This window comes from Triticum dicoccoides, chromosome 5A, assembly GCF_002162155.2.
Source record: "Triticum dicoccoides isolate Atlit2015 ecotype Zavitan chromosome 5A, WEW_v2.0, whole genome shotgun sequence".
Lineage (NCBI taxonomy): Eukaryota > Viridiplantae > Streptophyta > Magnoliopsida > Poales > Poaceae > Triticum > Triticum dicoccoides.
The window spans coordinates 495,330,180-495,355,198 of NC_041388.1; positions in this window are offsets into that span (position 1 = coordinate 495,330,180).

A 25,019-nucleotide genomic window follows, 5' to 3' on the forward strand; every position below is an offset into this window, starting at 1 on the left:
ACCTTATCAACCTATCGGCCGGGTTGCAGGAGCAGTCGCGCCGGTCGCAATGAAAATAATAAGTTGGAACTGTCGGGAACTCGGGAACGGCCCGGCAGTTCACGCCCTCCTAGAGCTTGGGAGGAAGGAGGACCCCGATGTTCTGTTTTTAGCAGAAACGAGACTGACGGCGGAGGAGATGGATTGGCTGAGGTGGAAGCTAGGGCTCGCTGGCATGGTGGCTTGGGACCCGGAGGGGCGGAGTAGGGGCATGGCAATGTTCTGGAGGAGAGGGTGGAAGTGATGCTGAGATCGATGGGGAGGAGATACATTGATGCAGATGTGACAGATGAGAAGGGTGTATGGAGTCTTACCGGAGTGTATGGGGAATCACAGTGGGACAGGAATGTAACGCCCACGATGCGGCTATATCTCCCACGTGTCGAAGCACGACTTAGAGGCATAACCGCATTGTAAGCAATGTCGCAAGTGAGGTAATCTTCACAACCCATGTAATACATAAGGGAAAGAGATACATAGTTGGCTTACAATCGCCACTTCACACGATACATGAATAAAGCATTACATCATCCAGATACAATCAAGGTCCGACTACGGAACCAAAATAAAAGAAGACTACCCCAAATGCTACACAGATCCCCGATCGTCCCAACTGGGCTCCACTACTGATCAACTAAAACGAAACAACACAACGAACAAGGTCTTCATCGAGCTCCTCCTTGAGCTTGGTTGCGTCACCTGCACGGTATCATCGGCACCTGCAAACTGGTTTTGGAAGTAATTTGTGAGTCACGGGGACTCAGCAATCTCAAACCCTCGCGATCAAGACTATTTAAGCTTATGGGTAGGGAAAAGGTATGAGGTGGAGCTGCAGCAAGCGACTAGCATATTTGGTGGCTAACATACGCAAATGAGAGCGACAAGAGAAGGCAAAGGCACGATCGATGAACTATGATCAAGAAGTGATCCTAGAACAACCTACGTTCAAGCATAACTCCAACACCGTGTTCACTTCCCGGACACCACCGGAAAGAGACCATCACGGCTAGGCACGCGGTTGATGCATTTTAATTAAGATAATTTTCAGGTTTTCTACAATCGGACATTAACAAATTCCCATCTGCCCATAATCGCGGGTACGGCTTTCGAAAGTTCAAATCTCTGCAGGGGTGTCCCAACTTAGCCCATCACAAGCTCTCACGACCAACGAAGGACATTCCTTCTCCCAAGACAATCTGATCAGACTTGGCATCCCGGTTACAAGACATTTCAACAATGGTAAAACAAGAACAGCAAAGCCACCCAGATGTGCCGACAAATCCCGATAGGAGCTGCACATATCTCGTTCTCAGGGCACACCGGATGAGCAAGACGTCGGGTAGGCCAGCCCAGAGTTGCCCCTGGTAGCCCCGAACATCGCTCAGTTGGACCAACACTTAGAGAAGCACTGGCCCGGGGGGTTAAAATAAAGATGACCCTCAGGGTGCGCGACTCTCAAGGGAAAAAGGCTAGGTGGCGAATGGTAAAACCAAAGTTGGGCCTTGCTGGAGGAGTTTTATTCAAGGCGAACTGTCAAGGGGTTCCCATTATAACCCAACCGTGTAAGGAACGCAAAATCAAGGAACATAACATCGGTATGATGGAAACTAGGACGACAAGAGTGGAACAAAACACCAGGCATAAGGCCGAGCCTTCCACCCTTTACCAAGTATATAGATGCATTAAGTAAATAAGATATATTGTGATATCCCAACAAATATCCATGTTCCAAACATGGAACAAACTCCAATCTTCACCTGCAACTAACAACGCTATAAGAGGGGCTGAGCAAAGTGGTAACATAGCCAAACAACGGTTTGCTAGGACAAGGTGGGTTAGAGGTTTGACATGGCAATATGGGAGGCATGATAAGCAAGTGGTAGGTATCGCAACATAGGCATAGCAAAAGAGCGAGCATCTAGCAAGCAAAGATAGAAGTGATTTTTCGAGGGTATGGTCATCTTGCCTGAGATCCCGCAAGGAAGAAGAACGAGTCCATGAAGAAGGCAAACGGACATAGTCGAACGAATCCTCACAAACGCGGCGTTATCAGAACCAACCCGAAGAAGCACACTGGAAAGAAGCAAACAATATGGTAAACAACCATCACATGAACATGGCATGATGCACAATCAAGTATGATGCATGTCCGTTTTAATGAAGCATGGCATGGCAAAGTGCACAAACAATCCTCCAAATTAAGTGGAGCTCAATATGCAACGAGTTGCATATTGACGAAACACCACGTCAATTATTTAGTTCCTCTTGTTTATGTACCCAACAATATTAAATGTTGTTAAACATGGCAAGAGGGTGAAGCAAAGAAAACTACCTATCTAGTCAAGTTTAAATGAGGCCGGAACAACAAAACGACAAGTCTGAAAACTCCTCATGTGCATATTTTAGGTTTGGCACTGTTCTGCCCTAAACCATATTTTATAGTTGTTAAACATGCAAAGTGATGCCACCATGTTAAACTAGGCATTTTTCTACCCCATTTATATATAAAGTTTGTTATGTTTGGAGCTACGGTTATTTAGTTATGAAATAAATCATTTTAGCATGGCATATGGACAAAATTACACAAACATCATTTTAAACATTTTAAACATAGATGAAAGTGACATATTATGAAACTAGACACAATTTTAAGCATTTTTCATATATAAATTGTTTTAATCCGATGCACGGTTGAAAAGTTATTATATGCATGATGTTGGAGGGTTTTTCTGTAAAACTGCAGTCTCTGGAAAAAAGATAAATTCGCAAAACAAAAAAAAACAGAAACGGGCCGAAACAGGGACAAGCCCAACAGCGCATAGAAGGCTGGAAGGGTCTGCTCACATCTCTCCAGGGAGCTGGGCCTTAGCGCCTGTGCTGGGCCGGCCTTGGTGGATCGAACGAGGAGATGGTGGGGGCGCGGTCAACACAGGCGCTGACGAGGCATCGTCCTGCATCGAGCCCGAGCAAGGCAATGGTGGCGGTGGCGGCTTGGCAAGGAGGGTCGTCGGGTGGTCGAGGAGGCAAGGAGAAGGCCGAGGACAAGCTCCAGGGGCCGGATCTGGTGGTTGTCTCTCCGTTCCCGGCGTCGGCAGCGAACTTCGGTGACAATTTGGCATCCTGCATAACGGGAGGGAGAGAGAGGTGAGCTCGGGAGAGAGAGCGGGAAAAGGAGAGGAGGAGACGAGGAGCGGTGGCATGACCTGGTTGCCGGAGTGGCGAGGCGACGGGAGGAAGGAGGAGGAGCTCGAGCGGCTCGGTGGCGGCCATGGGAGCTCGTGCTCCTTATTGCTGCTCGGGATGGTCTGCTGGTTGCTGCTGCTCGCCGGCAGCGGCTGGGTCGACGACGGGGTCGAGGTGCACCTCGGCGCCATGGGTGCTACGGGAGAGGTAGGCGCACGGGCAGAGGAGCTCTGGCTCCTGTAGGATTCGGGCGACGGTGGTGGTTGGACGGGACGGGAAAACGAGGAGAAGGTGGAGGTTGTGATTCGTCTCGGGTGGAACTGGATCGGGATGATCCCGAGGGGGGTTGTGAGTGGGTGGCGGCGGCGCGATGGGACAAGGGGGAGGATTTTTAGGGTTGGTCTAGAATTAGACTAGGGAGTATATATATATATAAGGAAAGAGGGAGAGTTTAGGGGCTAATACGTCCCTCCAAATAAAATCGAGCGGTCGATAAAAATAGACTAGGAAGTCCAAATGAGAAAACGGTGATATTTTGTAGATGTTTGGGGATGATCCGGATCCAACGGTGAGGACTGTCCGGGTCGGGTCAGGGATAGCTTTTTGGACGCGGAGGCGAGGAGGGCCGCGGCCTGACGAGAGAGGTTAGGTTGGTCCTGGTGGTGGGTAGAGGACTGTGCAGAAGGCCTCAGGCTGAGAGAAGAGAAGAGAGGCCCGGCGACTGTTTCCGGAGACCGAAAACGTCCGACTATTTGACCGACTATAATGTCGCTATAGTTATCCGTTGGGGCGTCAAACGGACTCCGAATGCGATGAAACTTGGCAGGCGGCCTACTGACAACATAACAAGACCGCATGCCAACTCTCATCCCATTCCAAGAACCTTTTTCGGCCACTTATAAAATACTATTTCGGACATGCCGCGGGCGCGTGCAAGTGTGTCTGGGCTCGACACGGACAACGGACGGAACTGGGGAAGAAACCCGGACGAATGCAATTTTTGAAAACATGCAGATGCAATGCGGATGATGACATGGCAAGATGCAACACGCAAGCGAATGACATGGCAACGCCGGCGAATAACTGGAAGACACCTGGCGCAACGATCTCGGGGCGTCACAAGGAAGGTGGAGACTTGGAGGGTTCTACGTACACTAAAGCAACAACACCAAGATGGAAGGCCCTGGATGTGTTTGGGAGATTTCAATGAAATCTTGAGCAATGACGAAAATATGGGAGGGGCACCAAGGGGGCAAGGATATATGGACCGGTTCCGGGAGGCTCTCAACTACTGTGAGCTCCAAGACATTGGTTTTGAGGGCGATATGTTTACATGGAGGAATCACAGCGAGGAGAGTGCAACTTATATATGTGAGAGGTTAGACAGAGCAATAGTAAATGAGGAATGGTGTGCACAGTTCTCGGACTTTCGGGTGATCAACGGCGATCCGAGGCACTCTGATCACAGGCCTGTAGTGGTGACAACGGAACAAGTAGCAACGGCAGGAGCACGGGACACAACCTTTCGGTTTGAAGCTCGATGGATGCAGGAGGAAGGTTATGATGAGATGATTAAGAAGGCGTGGGAGGAGAGATGTCTCGGGCTTTGGAGGGAGTGGCCAGAAGGTTGGAAAAATGGAATAAAGAGGTGGTGGGGGAGCTAGGAATGAGATTGAAAAAGGCGAATTGTGAGCTGGAGAAATGGAGGAGGCGGGACATAACGGAGGAGAAGGTGAAGGAGGAGGCCCGGTGGAGAGCGGAGGTCTCATGCCTAGAAGAACTACTTCATATCAAGTGGAGGCAAAGAGCGCATGTTTGGTGGCTGAAGGAGTGGGGGAGGAATACAAAATTCTTACATAAATGTGCTACAGCAAGGAAGAAGAACAATAAGTTGAAGGAGTTGAGGAGGGAGGATGGCTCGGTGGTGGCGGAGAGACCCGAGATGACTAACTATGTCTGCTCTTTTTTTCAGGATTTGTTTAAAACCAAACAAAGTAGCAGAATGGAGGAACTAACGCAGAAAGTTCAACCACGGGTCACACCACAAATGAATATAGCCTCATGAAGGAGTTCACAAAGGAAGAAATTAAGGTGGCTCTTGATCATATTGGTGACTTGAAGGCGCCAGGACCGGATGGCATGTCGTCTCTGGTGTATAAGAAACATTGGAACATGATGGGAGAGAGAATTGTTGACGAGGTTTTGAAGGTGCTGAATGGAGGTCCAATGCCGCACGGGTGGAATGATACATATGTTGTTCTCATACCGAAGGTGAAGAATCCAAGCAGGATAAAGGACTTGAGACCCATAAGCTTGTGCAACGTGTTGTACAAACTGGTTTCAAAGGTCCTTGCAAACAGGCTAAAACTCATCTTACCTGAGGTGATCTTCGAGAACTAGAGTGCATTTGTGCCAGGTCGCCTGATCACGGACAATGTCCTTATTGCTTATGAGCTATCGCATATGTTACTGAATAAACGAAAAGGGAAGGAAGGATACGCAGCAATCAAAGCAGACATGAGCAAAGCGTATGACCATGTCGAATGGAGCTTCCTCAAGGCGATGATGGAGAAGCTGGGGTTTTGTGATGCTTGGGTCAGGTTGATAATGAAGTGCATTACCACAGTAAGATATCGAATCAAAGTCAATGGCAGCCTTATAGAGCAGTTTGAGCCGACCCGGGGCTTGCGCCAAGGGGACCCGCTCTCGCCGTACCTCTTTGTCATTTGCGCCGAGGGGCTGTCTGCATTGCTACACGTGGTGGAGAGGGAGGGGAGACTAGGAGGTGTCAAAGTGTGCCATGGTGCACCAGCAATCACCCACCTCTTCTTCGCTGACGATTCAGTTTTGATGATTAAGGCGAATAACAATGAGGCCAGCGAACTGAAGAAGATCCTGGATTTGTACAAGGACTGCTCAGGGAAATGCATCAATAAGGAGAAGAGCGCCATAATGTTCAGTGCTAACTCGAGGGCAGCGCGGAAGGAGGATGTGAAGCGGTGCATTGGTATTTCATGTGAAACTTGGAATGAACGGTATCTTGGTTTACCGGTGTATGTCGGACGATCAAGGAAACAAGTTTTTGCTTACGTCAAAGATGCTATCTGGAGGCGAGTTCAGGGGTGGAAGGAGAGGCTTTTGGACAAGGTAGGCAAGGAGGTGCTCGTCAAAGCCGTGGCACAAGCCATTCCAACATATGTGATGTTATGCTTTTACCTTACAAAAACCCTTTGTGAGGAGATAAGTTCGCTCATTGCAAAGTTTTGGTGGAGCCATCAGGATAATGAGTCCAAGATACACTGGATAGGATGGCCCAAACTGACAAAGTCCAAGGCACATGGGGGTTTAGGGTTCAGAGACATCCATTGTTTCAATATTGCCATGTTATCGAGGCAGATTTGGCGACTCATTCAAAGACCCGACAACTTGTGTGCCCAGGTACTGCAGGACAAGTACTATCCTGACGGTAACATCCCCAATGCAGCACCTAGAGAGGGTATATCCTACACTTGGAGAAGCCTGCTTCACGGCCTGGATCTGTTCAATTAAGGCTACATTTGGAGAATTGGAGACGGGCAGAATGTGAGTATTTGGGATGACCCCTGGCTGCCAAAAGCTTGGACTCGACGGGTGCAAATGCCTAGGAACGGAACCCTGCTAAGCAAGGTGCACGAGCTCATAAACCCGATCACAGGAGCTTGGGATGAACCCCTAGTTCGGGATATCTTTGTTCCGGAAGATGCCAACCTTATACTTGCGATTCCACTACGGGACGGTATGCAAGATTTTATCGCCTGACATTATGATGAGAAAGGGCTGCATTCCGTTAAGTAGGCGTATAAGCTGCAGGTTAAGATGTAGGAAATAGCGAGTGGGGCTGAGGCAGGAATGAGTGTCGAGATCCAAGGTTCGCTCGATGCCTGTGAGAGCACCTTTTGGAGCAGAATTTGGAAGATGTCGTGCCAACACAAAATTAGAATCTTCACCTGGAGGGTGGCTCATAACTCCCTAGCTAAGCGGGCTAATTTGCTGGCCCGAGGGATGGAACTAGACGACACCCGCTGCCTATTCTGCAATAGAAACAATGAGGATGGTGGCCACCTATTTATCCGTTGCAAGGCTGTGAAGGAGGTGTGGCGAGCTCTGGGAAAGGAAGGAATCAGAATGGCTATGCAGAATTTTGGCAATGTGGGAGAGGTCATGGATCACCTGTGGTCGCTCCCAATGGAAGACAGAGTGCAGATCTTGTATTTCTGGTGGGAGTGGTGGAATGAGAGGAATAGGCTAAGGAAGAATGAAGGAAGAACCCGGCCGGAGGAGTTAGTGCACCGGACTCGGACGGCCACCATGGAATACTGGGATATCGTGCGTAAGTAGACCCATAGCAAGCCGAAGAAGAAATCGCAGTGGCGACTGCCGGGAGTGGACATGCTGAAATTCAACTTTGATGGTGCCTTTGTGCCAGGGAGCAACCAATCTGCATGGGGAGTGGTTGCGCGGGATCACACAGGTGACGTCGTCGCATGCATGGCGGGAAAGTGCGAGCACATCAACGATCCCTTCGCGGCTGAATTACAAGCGGCGGCTGGCGCAATGGAGCTGGCAACCCACCTGGGAGCGATCCGGCGCTTCTACAGAAGGAGCCTAGCTTCTCGGCGTACGCCTCTGCTCTGGACGACCTAAAGACTCAAATGAGCCTATGGTTCTCAAAGTGTGATGTTATGGTATGTAGGAGGGAAGCCAACGCTGCTGCCCATGAGCTTGCTAAGCTAGGGTATGAGTGCAATGTGAATGAACCCACTCTTTGGGATGTTAATGTTCCGCCGTCCGTGGCTGGACTGGTTGTAGGCAACATGCCTAACCTGGTTACGTAATAAAGCTATTTGCTTTGACCCTCAAAAAAAGTTCTTTATAATATATCTCGGGCGTTAGAAACGGGAGCTCCTGTTCGGAAAATCCTGTTTGACGCTCTTTGCGTCAAACTGCAGGCGCTTCGCATAGGCCAGCGGTCGAGCAGCGACGCAATGGGCTGGCCCAGTTTTTTATGTACAATCGCAGCAACTAGCCAGCCGGTTTTGGGAACCTCTAGAACGTTTCCATTTTTTACTGATTTTTCTGTTTTCTTTTTTCCTGTTTTTTCCCTTATTCTTTTCTTTCATGTTTTTCGTTTTCTATTATTTTTTTCTTTTCAAGGTTATTTTATCTTTTGTAAACTAAGTTCGTGTTTGAAAATTGTTCTTAAATTTAGAAAAATGTTCTTACCTTTAAGAAATGTTTAACATTAAAAACATTGCCGTTTTAAAAAAATGTTCATAAATTCGGAAGATTTTCACGATTTAAAAAAAAATCTTGTTTTTGATAAAATTTTGCGAATGATTTTGTTCAAAATTTTAACAACTTTTCAGAAAATGTTCGGGTGTTAAAAAAAGTTCATCATTTCCAAAAAATGTCCTTGCTTCAAAAAAACGATAGAAATTCAAAGACGATCATTTTTCCAAAAATAATTCAAAAATGTTCGCATACATTTTTCATAAAAAGTTTGGAATGTTTCTGCTCCAGAATTTAGTTTCAATAAATGTTTATGTTTTCAGTTTTTGAAGTTTCAAAAAAATTTCCCATGTCAAAAATTGTTCAGAAATTTCAAAAAAATGTTCATGTTGGCAAATTTTAGTGGGGACTTTAAAATGTTCGCATTTGCCCAATTTTGTTTTGGAATTTTAAAAATTGTTCCTGTTTAAAAAATAAGCTTCCTGGTTTCGAATTTTTTTGTTATTTTCGAAAAAAATTCAGTTTATAAAACCATTCTGAAATTTGAAAGGTATTTGTGTTTCAGAAAACAATCAATTTTTCGTAAAAAATGCATTTGATATTCCAAAAATAATTCGGATCTGCCCTGTTGGTTGGTTCTTAAAGATTGACGCTGCTATCTAACAAGAATCGCTCACTCGACACTTTGCCGCAAATTGTGGCCTATAGGAGGGGAGCTCTTATCTGCCGCTCTTTGCGGCAAATAGCAGCTGGAAGCACACACAAACGGCCACCTGGGCTGGCCCAACAGCTGGACCGCGGTATGCAAAATTCCAAAAGTTAGTGCTGTTGAAGGGAGTCGAACAAAGGATCTTATGCTCTTAGAGACAGCGGCATACACATTATCGGGGCGCTGCAGGCGCCTGTCTGCAGAATACACATTATCGGGAGCCTGCAGCGTCAAATAGGATTCGTTGTTAGAAATTCTAAAGAATAGTCTCTCTTATAGCTGGGCAAACCACAAACGACTGACCCGGCTGTATAAGAATAGTCTCTCTTATAGGTGTGCAGAATGGGCCGACCCACTAAGTGGAAGGTGCAGGTACTTTCTTCCGTTTATCACTTCTCTTCCCTGGTTACTTTTGTCTAAAAAAGAAACTTGCATGGTTACCTAAAAAAATAAATTGTTTTATTACTTCCCCGGGTTTACACCGGCTGTTGTTTTTCCACGTTTCCGTTCTCCTGCATTTTAGTTGCGGTTTCCAGTTTTTACCTTTTATTTTTTATTTTCTTTTGTGTCGTTTGATGATTTCTTTTTATTTTATTTTTTGAAAACGTCAAACAACTATTGAAAATATAATAATGTTTTCTTATAATATGTGAATATTTTATAATTCTATGAACTTTTTTGAAAATGCATTAGTTATTTTTAAATTATATGATATTTTTTAAAATACAAGAACATTGTTCCTACATCAATATTTTTAAAATCTGGGAACAGTTTCAAAAAATTACATGAGCATGTTTTAAAAAGGCAAAGCACATTTTTATGCTAATACATGAAGTGTTTTTTTACTGTACTAGTTTATGAAAAAAGTGCGTAAGCAGTTGTTTTAAAAATATGTCCATATTGTTTAAATGCACGATCAAATTTTCAAACTATGTGCTGATTAAAAAAATGTGAGACCACTTCTTCAAATTACATGGACATCTTAGAAAGGCATGAACCAGAAATTTCTTTTGGGTCCTAGGCTCCGTGGAGCACGGATTGTGGAAAATACAAAATTCCAGAAAAATACATTACACATGAACCTGGGATGTATACTACATCTCTATATTTTCGTGATGAAATATGTTGTGTTCAAGCTGCACACACAAAAACATAATGTGATGCCTTTCTACCACATGCTGTTCACTATAAAAGTCTGTGATTTTATTTTATTAAATACAATGCACACCAAAACGTATTTGATCACGAAACCTTACATAAATGGGAGTATACATGTGAATGTTCATGTGTATTTTGTCTGGGAATTTTTGGCAGTTTAAAATATACATGTTGAATTTTTTGCACTTCTTTTTTATGTGTGTACACTTTTGAATTTATATGATTTCCGTTAAAATAATACGTAAGCAGTTTTCCAGAACAAACGAATAATTTTAAACTATATGAAAATCTCTATAATACGCAAATAAGTTTTGAATCTGTGAATACCTTAAAGAAGATTTATACGAATAATATGTAAGCATATGAACACTTTTTAACCGTATAAAGATTTTTGAAAAATTATGCAAATTTCTGTATGGATTGATAAAATAATATGTGTTTCCAAGTAATTTTTTGGATCAGGTAAAATGATAAGAAAAAATGTGAAAAAAAACTAAATGGGAGAAAACGGCTATTTTTAGAAACATAAGGAAAAGGTTTGTTTATGCATTTTTTAGAAACACATGTAGTTTCAATTCGTATGCGCAACCATTAAGGTGCATTTTTTAAAATCTAATATCCCTAAAGATACAAACTAAATCCTCTTGGAGACTTCTGCTTCGTGGTATCAATCTCCGCAAGACGAAATACTCCCAAGACTTCAATAAACAGATTGCACAGTTAGATTGAGACAACTATACTACTACTCGTTCACCGGCACGAACATGATTGCCAATAAAGATATCTAAAGGCTCCTTTTCCCGTCCATCCAAAAGGATGGAAGGCCTTGAGCAAAGAACATAATTGGTCCGGAGATATACCCCTAGAAGTGCAGGCTATCAAAACACAAAATCTTCACTGTAATATGAAAGAAAGATGCCAACTCCACAAAGAACCAAACCAACAAAAACTGTAGCATGACACAATAACATAAAGTCATCGGTTTTGAACAAACGGATCTACGAGGATACAAACATATATGTCTTCATGGTATCGCTGAAGAAGGAACATGTTTTTTTTTTGGAAAACGCTATGACCAGCACTAGACGCGGGCAAAGAACATGAAACTCCTAAAAATCCGAGCCCACATACATAAAATCCTGTGCCAACCCTCAAGGATTGGATTAACTCCAATTGGGAAGATGATAGTTCTCTACTGATTTAATCCATGGTGATACCCACAACATGGTGATCCATGGTGATTTCCTAAGCACGACTCCAACGTTCGTTACCTGCCTTTAGAACCACCGCAACGACCATCAAAGGAAAGTGCAACGAATCACCTCGTCATCCGAGCTGGATGCTTGTGCAGACCTTCAAACTTGCTTACCAAAGGTGAAGTCATTGTCGTTGAAAGAATATGATTGGGGCAGCACACGGACACGCTATTAAACTATAGATATGGCACCACCGCACGACTAAGATGCCGAAGGAGGAAACCATAACTGACAGCCACCAACTACGAACCCAGCACACGATCTGTCTTTTAGATGTCGTCGATATAGACCACTACTTGTAACAGTTCTTGGACTACCTCCCAAGCTCCATGACGACGCTGAAGCGGGCATCGTGGCAACGGCGGAGCGTGAGGACTCAAGGCCGTCGCAAGGATGTCGCCACCGCCGAGACATCCCTGCTGGAACAGAGCAGTTCCCAAATCCATCACCGACCATATAGCCGATCACCTCGTCGGGAAAGGATCTATAGCTTCTTTATTCAGCTTCGTCGTCGCCGTTGTCGAACAACCCAAAATCGAAGCTACTAGGCCCTAAAACCTGAAACTACACGATGCACATGCGTTGGATTCAATCGCTGGTCACAAGAAGAAACGCTTCGAAAAAATATTTGTTTTCATTCTTGGAAGCCGCAGTGTTGCGGCTAAGGTCTCTTCCAATGCAAAGATGCTTAGATAAGGTGTTAAGTGCATTAAATAGCTTAGCAACTCAAGTCCCTGATGCATAGGAGCTTTCTACCTCCGTCCTAGTTTATTGGTCCCTTCATATTTTGTGTCAAAGTTTAACCATATATTTAACTAAGAAAATACTAATGCATGTCATAACAAATTATATTGTTTAATTTGTATTTGAATATAGTTTTTGATGATACTATTTTTGTTATGTATAATTTATATTTTATTAGTTAGAATCATGGCCAAAGTATGACACTAAATACGAGGGGGCTAATAAATCAGGACGGAGTAGCTTTTTTTTCTTTTGAACGGGGAAAGGTGCCCTCAGCGCCAAATTCATTCAACTCAAAAACAGTGTACAACATGGAGTACAAAACCCTGTAAATTTAAGGTAGAAAGAGTAGAAATGGCAGGGCATATTTTGTTCCTGTGAGCTGAACCGAAACAACTATGGACAGGTTCCAAAGAGCGACTAAGAACCTGATGAGCTACACTGTGTGCAATTCCATTTATTTCTCTAGATATATGGAACACCTGCAGGTGTAGATTTTGGATAGTCCTATAGAAATCAGCAAGAGATTCTCTAATCACCCAAGGAGTGGAATCTGTTGTTACATTCCTGTTCGCCGCCGCCTTGGCAAGAGAAATATTGTTGGTGAGAAACGTGGGCTGCTCGACTTGTAAGATCTGCGCTACTTTGGCAGCAAGAAGAAGAGCTTGTGCTTCTGCTTGTAGAGGTGACGAAGTTAGTGGTGCGGATGCTTGAATCTGAACTTGGATACTTCTATTGTCCTGTAAAAAATTAAGAAAAACTCCAATGCCTGTAGCTGCATCTCCATTTGATAAACTTGGAATTTTTGAACATTTGAAAGAAGCGTCAGAGAATATTTTGGCTCCTGAGATTAGAAGATCAGACTTAATGGTGCAGCCCTATTGTAGCACCAAATTGTTGTCCCTGTTAATATGAGCATGGATAGTAGAATTAGGATTGTCAGGAGGAACCTCTTGGACAGTGTTGCATTCAGCCATGGCCAGCGCAACAAGATGTACCTGATGAGGGAAAGTACATTTCCTAGCAAAAAGACAATCATTTCTTGATTTCCAAATGCACCATAAGAAGTTGAAAACGTTTGGGATCGATGCATAAGGATGATTCACATTGAGCAAAGCATAAATAATATTTTGCATAGAATGATGATTCTCTGTAAGAAGATCTGTCCTAAGATACCAAGGATGAGCAAACCAAGATGCTCTCACAAACGGACATAGGAAAAAGAGATGCATTTCATCCTCATCTTGCGAACAACGACAACATGCTTTAGTAATATGCCTAGAAAAACGGCTAGCTCTGCAACCTGTAGGAAGGGCTTTTCCAAGAAGTCTCCATGCAAATGTTTGGACCCTTGGCACCATATGCTTTTGCTTCCAAACTTGATTAAGAAAATCTTTCACAAGGTGAGAAATCTATGTAGGCTGACTTCTTGGTTGGCTTTGAATGTCCTGCAAGCACAGTTTGTAAGTACTTTTGGTGTTACACTTACCATTAGGCATGAGATCCCAGCAAAGAATATCACCACAGTCATCTTGAATGATCTTGGTTTGAGTAATAACAGAGGTTGTGGGTTCTTGAAAAATAGAATAGATGAGAACATTGTTCCAGGCTTTCTGTTCTTGGAGCCAAAGATCTTTGACTTGAGCAGGATAAGTAAAGTTTGTAGGTTGAATAATGAGATGATTGTAGATATCAGTCCAAGCTGGGCACCAGGGAGTACTCCAAATGGAATTTTTTCCTTGAGTGATCTGATAGAAGGAGTGAGCTTTGAGTTTAGGGAGCATCTTGAGAATGGAGGACCAGAAGGCCAATTTTGGAGCGCTAGAGGTGGCAGTCCAAAAAGAAGAGTCCCAAAAATATTTGGACTTAAGAACAAGATGCAGATGTGAGCTGGGAGAGTTGGCAATTCTCCAAGCAGAGGCTAGGATAAGACCTTGATTCATGGCTTGAAGGTTTTTTTTATTCCGAAGCCACCCTCTTTTTTTGACATGCAGATGTCTTTCCAGGCCCTCAGACAAAGACTTCTAGTAGGATTATCTTCTCTGATTCCTGTCCACCAAAAAGTTCTAATGATAGCAGAAAGTTTGGCAATAAATTTCTTGGTGAAGAAAATATTAGACATATAATAAACCGGAATGACCGAAAAAACAGATCTAATGAGCTCCAGTCTAGCCGCATGAGAAAGCATATTAGCCTTATAACAAGGAAGCTTATGTTGGGCTTCGTAGTAATTTCAAAAATATTCCTACGCACACGCAAGATCATGGTGATGCACAGCAACGAGAGGGGAGAGTGTTGTCTACGTACCCACGCAGACCGACTGCGGAAGCGTTGACACAACATAGAGGAAGTAGTTGTACGTCTTCATGATCCAACTAATCAAGCACCGAAACTACGGCACCTCCGAGTTCGAGTACACGTTCAGCTCGATGACGATCCCCGGACTCCGATCCAGCAAAGTGTCGGAGAAGAGTTCCGTCAGCACAACGGCGTGGTGACGATCTTGATGCACTACAGCAGCAGGGCTTGCCTAAACTCTGCTACAGTATTATCGAGGATTATGGTGGCAGGGGGCACCGCACACGGCTAAGGAATAGATCACGTGGATCAACTTGTGTGTTTCTGGGGTGCCTCTGCCTCAGTATATAAAGGACCAAAGGGGGGAGGTTGGCCGGCCACCTTGGGCGCGCCAGGAGAGTCCTACTCCCTCTGGGAGTAGGATCCCCCCCCCCCCAATCCTAGTTGGAATAGGACTCCTTGAGGGGGGAAAGAGAGAGAGGGGGCCGGCCACCTCTCCTAGTCCTAATAGGACTAGGGGAAGGGGGGAGGCGCACAGCCACCTTGGGCTGCCCCTTTCTCCTTTCCACTAAAGCCCACTAAGGCCCATATAGCTCCCAGGGGGTTCCGGTAACCTTCCGGTACTCCGGTAAAATCCCGATTTCACCCGGAACACTTCCGATATCCAAACATAGCCTTCCAATATATCAATCTTTACGTCTCGACCATTTCGAGACTCCTCGTCATGTCCGTGATCACATCCGGGACTCCGAACAACCTTCGGTACATCAAAATGCATAAACTCATAATATAACTGTCATCGTAACCTTAAGCGTGCGGACCCTACGGGTTCGAGAACAATGCAGACATGACCGAGACATGTCTCCGGTCAATAACCAATAGCGGGACCTGGATGCCCATATTGGCTCCTACATATTCTACGAAGATCTTTATCGGTCAGACCGCATAACAACATACGTTGTTCCCTTTGTCATCGGTATGTTACTTGCCCGAGATTCGATCGTCGGTATCCCATACCTAGTTCAATCTCGTTGCCGGCAAGTCTCTTTACTCGTTCCGTAATACATCATCTCGCAACTAACTCATTAGTTGCAATGCTTGCAAGGCTTATGTGATGTGCATTACCGAGAGGGCCCAGAGATACCTCTCCGACAATCGAAGTGACAAAACCTAATCTCGAAATACGCCAACCCAACATGTACCTTTGGAGACACCTGTAGTACTCCTTTATAATCACCCAGTTATGTTGTGACGTTTGGTAGTACCCAAAGTGTTCCTCCGGTAAACGGGAGTTGCATAATCTCATAGTTACAGGAACATGTATAAGTCATGAAGAAAGCAATAGCAATATACTAAACGATCGGGTGCTAAGCTAATGGAATGGGTCATGTCAATTAGATCATTCTCTTAATGATGTGATCCCGTTAATCAAATAACAACTCATTGTTCATGGTTAGGAAACATAACCATCTTTGATTAACGAGCTAGTCAAGTAGAGGCATACTAGTGACACTCTGTTTGTCTATGTATTCACACATGTATTATGTTTCCGGTTAATACAATTCTAGCATGAATAATAAACATTTATCATGATATAAGGAAATAAATAATAACTTTATTATTGCCTCTAGGGCATATTTCCTTCAGTCTCCCACTTGCACTAGAGTCAATAATCTAGATCACATCACCATGTGATTAACATCAATAGTTCACATCATCATGTGATTAACACCCATAGTTCACATCGCCATGTGACCAACACCCAAAGGGTTTACTAGATTCAGTAATCTAGTTCACATCACTATGTGATTAACACCCAAGGAGTACTAAGTTGTGATCATGTTTTGCTTGTGAGAGAATCTTAGTCAACGGGTCTGCCACATTCAGATCCGCATGTATTTTGCAAATTTCTATGTCAACAATGCTCTGCATGGAGCTACTCTAGCTAATTGCTCCCACTTTTAATATGTATCTAGACTAAGACTTAGAGTCATCTAGATTAGTGTCAAAACTTGCATCGGCGTAACCCTTTACGACGAACCTTTTTTTTCACTTCCATAATCGAGAAACATATCCTTATTCCACTAAGGATAATTTTGACCGCTGTCCAGTGATCTACTCTTAGATCACTATTGTACTCCCTTGCTTAAAACAGTGTAGGGTATACAATAGATCTGGTACACAGCATGGCATACTTTATAGAACCTATGTCTGAGGCATAGGGAATGACTTTCATTCTCTTTCTATCTTCTGCCGTGGTCGGGCTTTGAGTCTTACTCAATTTCACACCTTGTAATACAGGCAAGAACTCTTTCTCTGACTGCTCCATTTTGAACTACTTCAAAATTTTGTCAAGGTATGTACTTATTGAAAAAACTTATCAAGCGTCTTGATCTATCTCTATAGATCTTGATACTCAATATGTAAGCAGCTTCACCGAGGTCTTTCTTTGAAAAACTCCTTTCAAACACTCCTTTATGCTTTGCAGAATAATTCTACATTATTTCCGATCAACAATATGTCATTCACATATACTTATCAGAAATGTTGTAGTGCTCCCACTCACTTTCTTGTAAATACAGGCTTCACCGCAAGTCTGTATAAAACTATATGCTTTGATCAACTTATCAAAACGTATATTCCAACTCCGAGATGCTTGCACCAGTCCATAGATGGATCGCTGGAGCTTGCATATTTTGTTAGCACCTTTGGGATTGACAAAACCTTCTGGTTGTATCATATACAACTCTTCTTTAATAAATCTATTAAAGAATGCAGTTTTGTTTATCCATTTGCCAGATTTCATAAAATGCGGCAATTGCTAACATGATTCGGACAGACTTAAGCATAGATACGAGTGAGAAAATCTCATCATAGTCAATACCTTGAACTTGTCGAAAAACCCTTTGCGACAATTCTAGCTTTGTAGATAGTAACACTACTATCAGCGTCCGTCTTCCTCTTGAAGATCCATTTATTTTCTATGGCTTCCCGATCATCGGGCAAGTCAACCAAAGTCTATACTTTGTTCTCATACATGGATCCCATCTCAAATTTCATGGCCTCAAGCCATTTTGCGGAATCTGGGCTCATCATCGCTTCCTCACAGTTCGCAAGTTCGTCATGGTCTAGTAACATGACTTCCAGAACAGGATTACCGTACCACTCTGGTGCGGATCTCACTCTGGTTTACCTGCGAGATTCGGTAGTAACTTGATCTGAAGTTACATGATCATCATCATTAGCTTCCTCACTAATTGGTGTAGTAGTCACAGGAACAGATTTCTGTGCTGAACTACTTTCCAATAAGGGAGAAGGTACAATTACCTTATCAAGTTTTTACTTTCCTCCCACTCACTTCTTTCGAGAGAAACTCCTTCTCTAGAAAGTTTCCGAATTTAGCAACAAAAGTCTTGCCTTCGGATCTGTGATAGAAGGTGTACCCAACAATCTCCTTTGGGTATCCTATGAAGACATATTTCTCCGATTTGGGTTTAAGCTTATCAGGTTGAAACTTTTTCACATAAGCATTGCAACCTCAAACTTTAAGAAACGACAGCTTAGGTTTCTTGCTAAACCATAGTTCATACGGTGTCGTCTCAACGGATTTAGATGGTGCCCTATTTAATCTGAATGCAGCTGTCTCTAATGCATAACCCCAAAACGATAGTGGTAGATCGGTAAGATACATCATAGATTGCACTATATCCAATAAAGTACGGTTATGACGTTCGGACACACCATTACATTGTGGTGTTCCAGGTGGCATGAGTAGTGAAACTATTTCACATTGTTTTTAACTGAAGGCCAAACTCGTAACACAAATACTCTTCTCTACGATCAGATCATAGAAACTTTATTTTCTTGTTACGATGATTTTTCACTTCACTCTGAAATTCTTTGAAATTTTCAAATGTTTCAGACTTATGTTTCATCAAGTAGATATACTCATATCTGCTCAAATCATCTGTGAAGATCAGAAAATAATGATACTTGTCGCGAGCCTCAATATTCATCGGACCATATACATCAGTATGTATGATTTCCAAAAAATCCGTTGCTCGCTCCATTGTTCCGAAGGACAGAGTCTTAGTCATCTTGCCCATGAGGCATGGTTCGCAAGCATCAACTGATTCATAATCAAGTAATTCCAAAAGCCCATCAGCATGGAGTTTCTTCATGCGCTTTACACCAATATGACCTAAACGGCAGTGCTACAAATAAGTTGCACTATCATTATTAACTTCGCATCTTTTGGTTTCAATATTATGAATATGTGTATCACTACGATCGAGATCCAATGAACTTGTTTCATTGGGTGTATGACCATCGAAGGTTTTATTCATGTAAACAGAACAACAATTATTCTCTGACTTTAATGAATAACCGAATTGCAATAAACATGATCATATCATATTCATGCTCAACGGAAAAACCAAATAACACTTATTTAGGTTCAACACTAATCTCGAAATTATAGGGAGTGTACGATGATGATCATATCAATCTTGGAACCACTTCCAACACACATCGTCACTTCACCCTTAACTAGTCTCTGTTTATTCTGCAACTCCCATTTTGAGTTACTAATCATGGCAACTGAACTAGTATCAAATACTGAGGGTTTGCTATAAACACTAGTAAAGTACACATCAATAACATGTATATCAAATATACTTATGTTCACTTTGCCATCCTTCTTATCCGCCAATCACTTGGGGTAGTTCCGCTTCCAGTGACCAGTCCCTTTGCAGTAGAAGCACTTAGTCTCAGGCTTAGGACCAGACTTGGGCTTCTTCACTTGAGCAGCAACTTGCTTGCTGTTTTTCTTGAAGTTCCCCTTCTTCCCTCTGCCCTTTTCTTGAAACTAGTGATCTTGTCAACCATCAACACTTGATGTTTTTCTTGATTTCTACCTTCGTTGATTTCAGCATCACGAAGAGCTTGGGAGTTGTTTCCGTTATCCCTTGCATATTATAGTTCATCACGAAGTTCTACTAACTTGGTGATGGTGACTAGAGAATTCTGTCAATCACTATCTTATCTGGAAGATTAACTCCCACTTGATTCAAGCGATTGTAGTACCCAGACAATCTGAGCACATGCTCACTAGTTGAGCGATTCTCCTCCATCTTTTAGCTATAGAACTTGTTGGAGACTTCATATCTCTCAACTCGGGTATTTGCTTGAAATATTAACTTCAACTCCTGGAACATCTCATATGGTCCATGACGTTCAAAACGTCTTTGAAGTCCCGATTCTAAGCCGTTAAGCATGGTGCACTTAAACTATCAAGTAGTCATCATATTTGAGCTAGCCAAAACGTTCATAACGTCTGCATCTGCTCCTGCAATAGGTCTGTCACCTAGCGGTGCATCAAGGACATAATTCTTCTGTGCAGCAATGAGGATAAACCTCAGATCACGGATCCAATCCGCATCATTGCTACTAACATCTTTCAACACAATTTTCTCTAGGAACATATCATATGAAAGCAACAGCGCGAGCTATTGATCTACAACATAGATATGCTAATACTACCAGGACTAAGTTCATGATAAATTAAAGTTCAATTAATCAGATTACTCAAGAACTCCCACTTAGATAGACATCTCTCTAGTCATCTAAGTGATCACGTGATCCAAATCAACTAAACCATAACCGATCATCATGTGAGATGGAGTAGTTTTCAATGGTGAACATCGTTATGTTGATCATATCTACTATATGATTCACGCTCGACCTTTCGGTCTCCGTGTTCCGAGGCCATATTTGCATATGCTAGGCTCGTCAAGTTTAACCTGAGTATTCTGCGTGTGCAAAACTGTCTTGCACCCGTTGTAGATGGACGTAGAGCTTATCACACCCGATCATCACGTGGTGTCTGGGCACGATGAACTTTGGCAACGGTGCATACTCAGGGAGAACACTTCTTGATAATTAGTGAGAGATCATCTTATAATGCTACCGTCAAACAAAGCAAGATAAGATGCATAAAAAAGATAAACATCACATGCAATCAATATAAGTGATATGATATGGCCATCATCATCTTGTGCTTGTGATCTCCATCTCCAAAGCACCGTTATGATCACCATCGTCACCGGCGCGACACCTTGATCTCCATCGTAGCATCGTTGTCGTCTCGTCAATCTTATGCTTCCATGACTATCACTACCGTTTAGTAATAAAGTAAAGCATTACATCGCGATTGCATTGCATACAATAAAGCGACAACCATATGGCTCCTGCCAGTTGCCGATAACTCGGTTACAAAACATGATCATCTCATACAATAAAATTCAGCATCATGCCTTGACCATATCACATCACAACATGCCCTGCAAAAACAAGTTAGACGTCCTCTACTTTGTTGTTGCAAGTTTTACGTGGCTGCTACGGGCTTAAGCAAGAACCAATCTCACCTACGCATCAAAACCACAATGATAGTTTGTCAAATAGACTCCGTTTTAACCTTCGCAAGGACCGGGCGTAGCCACACTTGGTTCAACTAAAGTTGGAGAGACAGTCGCCCGCAAGCCACCTATGTGCAAAGCACGTCGGGGGAACCGGTCTCGCGTAAGCGTACGCGTAATGTTGGTCCGGGTCGTCTCGTCCAACAATGCCGCCGAACCAAAGTATGACATGCTGGTAGGTAGTATGACTTATATCGCCCACAACTCACTTGTGTTCTACTCGTGCATATAACATCAACATAAATAACCTAGGCTCGGATGCCACTGTTGGGTTTCGTAGTAATTTCAAAAATATTCCTACGCACACACAAGATCATGGTGATGCACAGCAACGAGAGGGGAGAGTGCTGTCTACGTACCCACGCAGACCGACTGCGGAAGCGTTGACACAACATAGAGGAAGTAGTTGTACGTCTTCATGATCCAACCGATCAAGCACCGAAACTACGGCACCTCCGAGTTCGAGTACACGTTCAGCTCGATGACGATCCCCGGACTCCGATCCAGCAAAGTGTCGGAGAAGAGTCCCGTCAGCACAACGGCGTGGTGACGATCTTGATGCACTACAGCAGCAGGGCTTCGCCTAAACTCCGCTACAGTATTATCGAGGATTATGGTGGCAGGGGGCACCGCACACGGCTAAGGAATAGATCACGTGGATCAACTTGTGTGTTTCTGGGGTGCCTCTGCCTCAGTATATAAAGGACCAAAGGGGGGGAGGTTGGCCGGCCACCTTGGGCGCGCCAGGAGAGTCCTACTCCCTCTGGGAGTAGGATCCCCCCCCCAATCCTAGTTGGAATAGGACTCCTTGAGGGGGGAAAGAGAGAGAGGAGGCCGGCTGTCGTGGGAACGATTCCGACAATAATAAGGTATAGGGTAACGGAGCATGATCTATCAAGATGCATATGGGTGACACGGTGGTTTTAGCGAGTTCGGGCCTCTCACGGTGGAGATAACAACCCTACGTCTCGTGCTCCGGAGAGGCTTTGTTTTATCTTAGTATGTATCCGGAGATTACAATGTGTATGAGAGAGAGAGGAACGGATCTCCATGCCTGAGTTAAGTCCTGAGACTAATGGTGAAGAGAGAGAGGTGGAGAAAAAGTCCCCCAAGTCTAGTGGTGGGGGGTGGCTTATATAGAGTGCGCCACCCCCTCACCTCCTATGTTACAAAGTGGGGTATGAATGCCATAATGCCAGCCCGCTATTAAGCCCTCACTATTAGAAAGATGTCGACTGCCTTGCTGCCTGCTGGTCTTCGTATATCCGAGTGAGTCGTACGGTCGAGTGGTGAACCGTCATCCGAGTGGATGGTATGTTGCTTGGTCGAGTGGATAGTATGCTGCTTGTCCGAGTGGATAGTGTGTCTGTATGAAATTGACCTGGACCCACATGTTGTGTGGACCCCATGCTTCATGATATTTCGACCCTTCGTGGGCCTACCTGTTATGTATATCCCCAACATTAGCCCCCGAATCGATTGCGATTTTGCAGAACGAGTTGGTGTAAGACACAGTTTGGTCCGAGTGATTACAGAAATACTCGGTACATGTCGCCGTGCTTTCAGACAACCAAGGTTTGAACAAAATCTCAATGGATTCCGGCACCATGCTTCCCGACTAATCGAGGTAAGTGTCTGTGAGGAGCAACTTGGTGACATTCGTTCATCTCTCGGGAGAGGTTTAACTCGTGATCTGAGTATGGGCGTGTCATTAAATCCGTGCAACCAGATTGACACATGGACTGCTCTTTTAGAGAGATGCCATTCTCATCCCGGAGGAACGTCAATACGAGTCGGTTTCAGATCCACACTTGTGAGTTTCACACTTTGAGTCCTAGAAGAAGGCTCAAAACAGGTCCATGGAGGAGCGTTAAACTCGCCTTATAGAATATTTTTTGGAGTGATTTGGAGCTGGCCCTACATCGAGTAACTGATTACTCGGAATTTCTTCACGCCTGGAACGTGTCTTTTTTGTTGTTTGGCCGTCACTCGGGTTGGGCAGACCATTCCGAGTGGATACCATTCCAGTGGGGGCACGCTGAGTGCACCCACTGGGTGTAGTCCCCGAGACTGCCGTCGACTGCGGGCAGTCGGCGGGAGTCTTAGAGCCTGTCTTTTTGTTGTTGTTCATCACTCGGACTGGTCAGGCCGTACCGAGTGGAGATTACTCCAGTGGGGGCACGCTGAGTGCACCCACTGGGTGTAGTTCCCGAGACCGCCGTCGACTGCGGGCAGTCGGCGGGGGTATGAGAGAACTAAAACTCTTCTTAGCTGGTACTGATCGAACTTGTTCTTCTCTGACTCGGAGGTCGAGTAATACTGGAGATGTGTTTGCATCGAGCAAAATGTTTCTTTCTGAGTTCTCTTCCAGTGGGGGCACGCTGAGTGCACCCACTGGGTGCAGTCCCCGAGCCTCTGTCGGACTAGATGAGTCTGGCAGAGGGTTTAAGTCTCTCGGTAAACCTCCAGGCAGTTGGCACAGCAAATATCTTTGTCTGGAATTGAATCAATCGGATGGATGCGTAACGAGGTGGTTGTACGAACGATGTTCGACGAGTAAGGTAGCATGTACGATTCAGTGATGGTGCTTCATTTTTACCCTTTTGCATGAAAGGGGTATTTATCCAAGTGGACGTGCTTCACTTATAGATCTTCGGCGAACCGAGCATGTATGGTCAGAAGAATATTCCTGATGTGATCAACAGGTTGACCAAATGGGCGTAACCTCTAAGGGTGACATGGCCAACTGCCGTGCGTAGCCCCCGAGTGATGCTTGAAGGAGGTAAACTTGCTACAGAGTGTGATATGAGGTTTGACCATATGAGTAACTTAGCCGTTCCCGTGTTGGGGGTGTAGAGGTAAAGACATGTCCAACTGATGGTGACGCGCGAGGCGGCAGAGGGGCGATGATGTGTACAACCGAGTGACGATGCACGGAGTGGTCGAGTGGTGAAGACGCGCGCAACCGAGTGGCGACGCGTGGGGCGGCCGAATGGTGATGACGTGTGAAGTGGTTGAATGTAGGACTACATATCTAGCCAAGTGAAGATGCACGGGGCAGCCGAGTGGTGAAGACGTGCACAACCGAGTGGCAGCGCGCGAAGTGGCTAAGGCGAAGTCGTGTGTCACCGGACGGTGAAAATGGTCCTCGGAGGACTTAGTCGAATGCTTTCGAAGCTTATGTAGTGACGAGTTTGGTGTAGTGTGGTTGCGACGCAACAAGACCGGCATGACAACTGAGTCTGAGTAGGAAATAAGATGGCGTGCAGAGCATCTGGGTGATTATAAAACTTGTCCAAGTGGCGGATCGAATGCACTTGTTGAAGTGAAGGATCTGACTGGTGATGAAGTACTCGACCACTCAGGCGAGTGTCATTCCAAATGAGGTGCAGCCCCCGAGTGCGGCGTAGCCCCCGAGCATACTACAGGCTTCGACAACGGACATGCCGGAATATGAGAAATATAGTCTTGAATGGATGATTTGCAATTCATCGAGTCGGATTTGGGTAAAGATAAGGAGAAGCTTCCGAGTGATGCTCGAAAGAGGCAAACTCGCAAAAGAGTGAAGTGTGAAGTTTAATTATGAAAGGGACTTATCTGTCTCATGCCCGACGAGGTCTATATCATTGATACAATGAAGATAATTTCATAGAGGGGTTGGTCGGACGTGTTTGAAGTCAACAGAGGGACAAGGTCAGTGTTGTGGTGCGCTAGGATCAGTATGGTGACCGAGTCCGAGCAGCGATGAAGTTGGCGCGTAAGGCTGTCGAGTGATCACGTAACTTGTGTAAAAAATGGCACAAGTCAACACAATAATTTCTTGAGGAAATTTGATGTGTGCTGAAATGATTTGTGTGAATAACACCCATAGACACCCGCTGGGAGTGC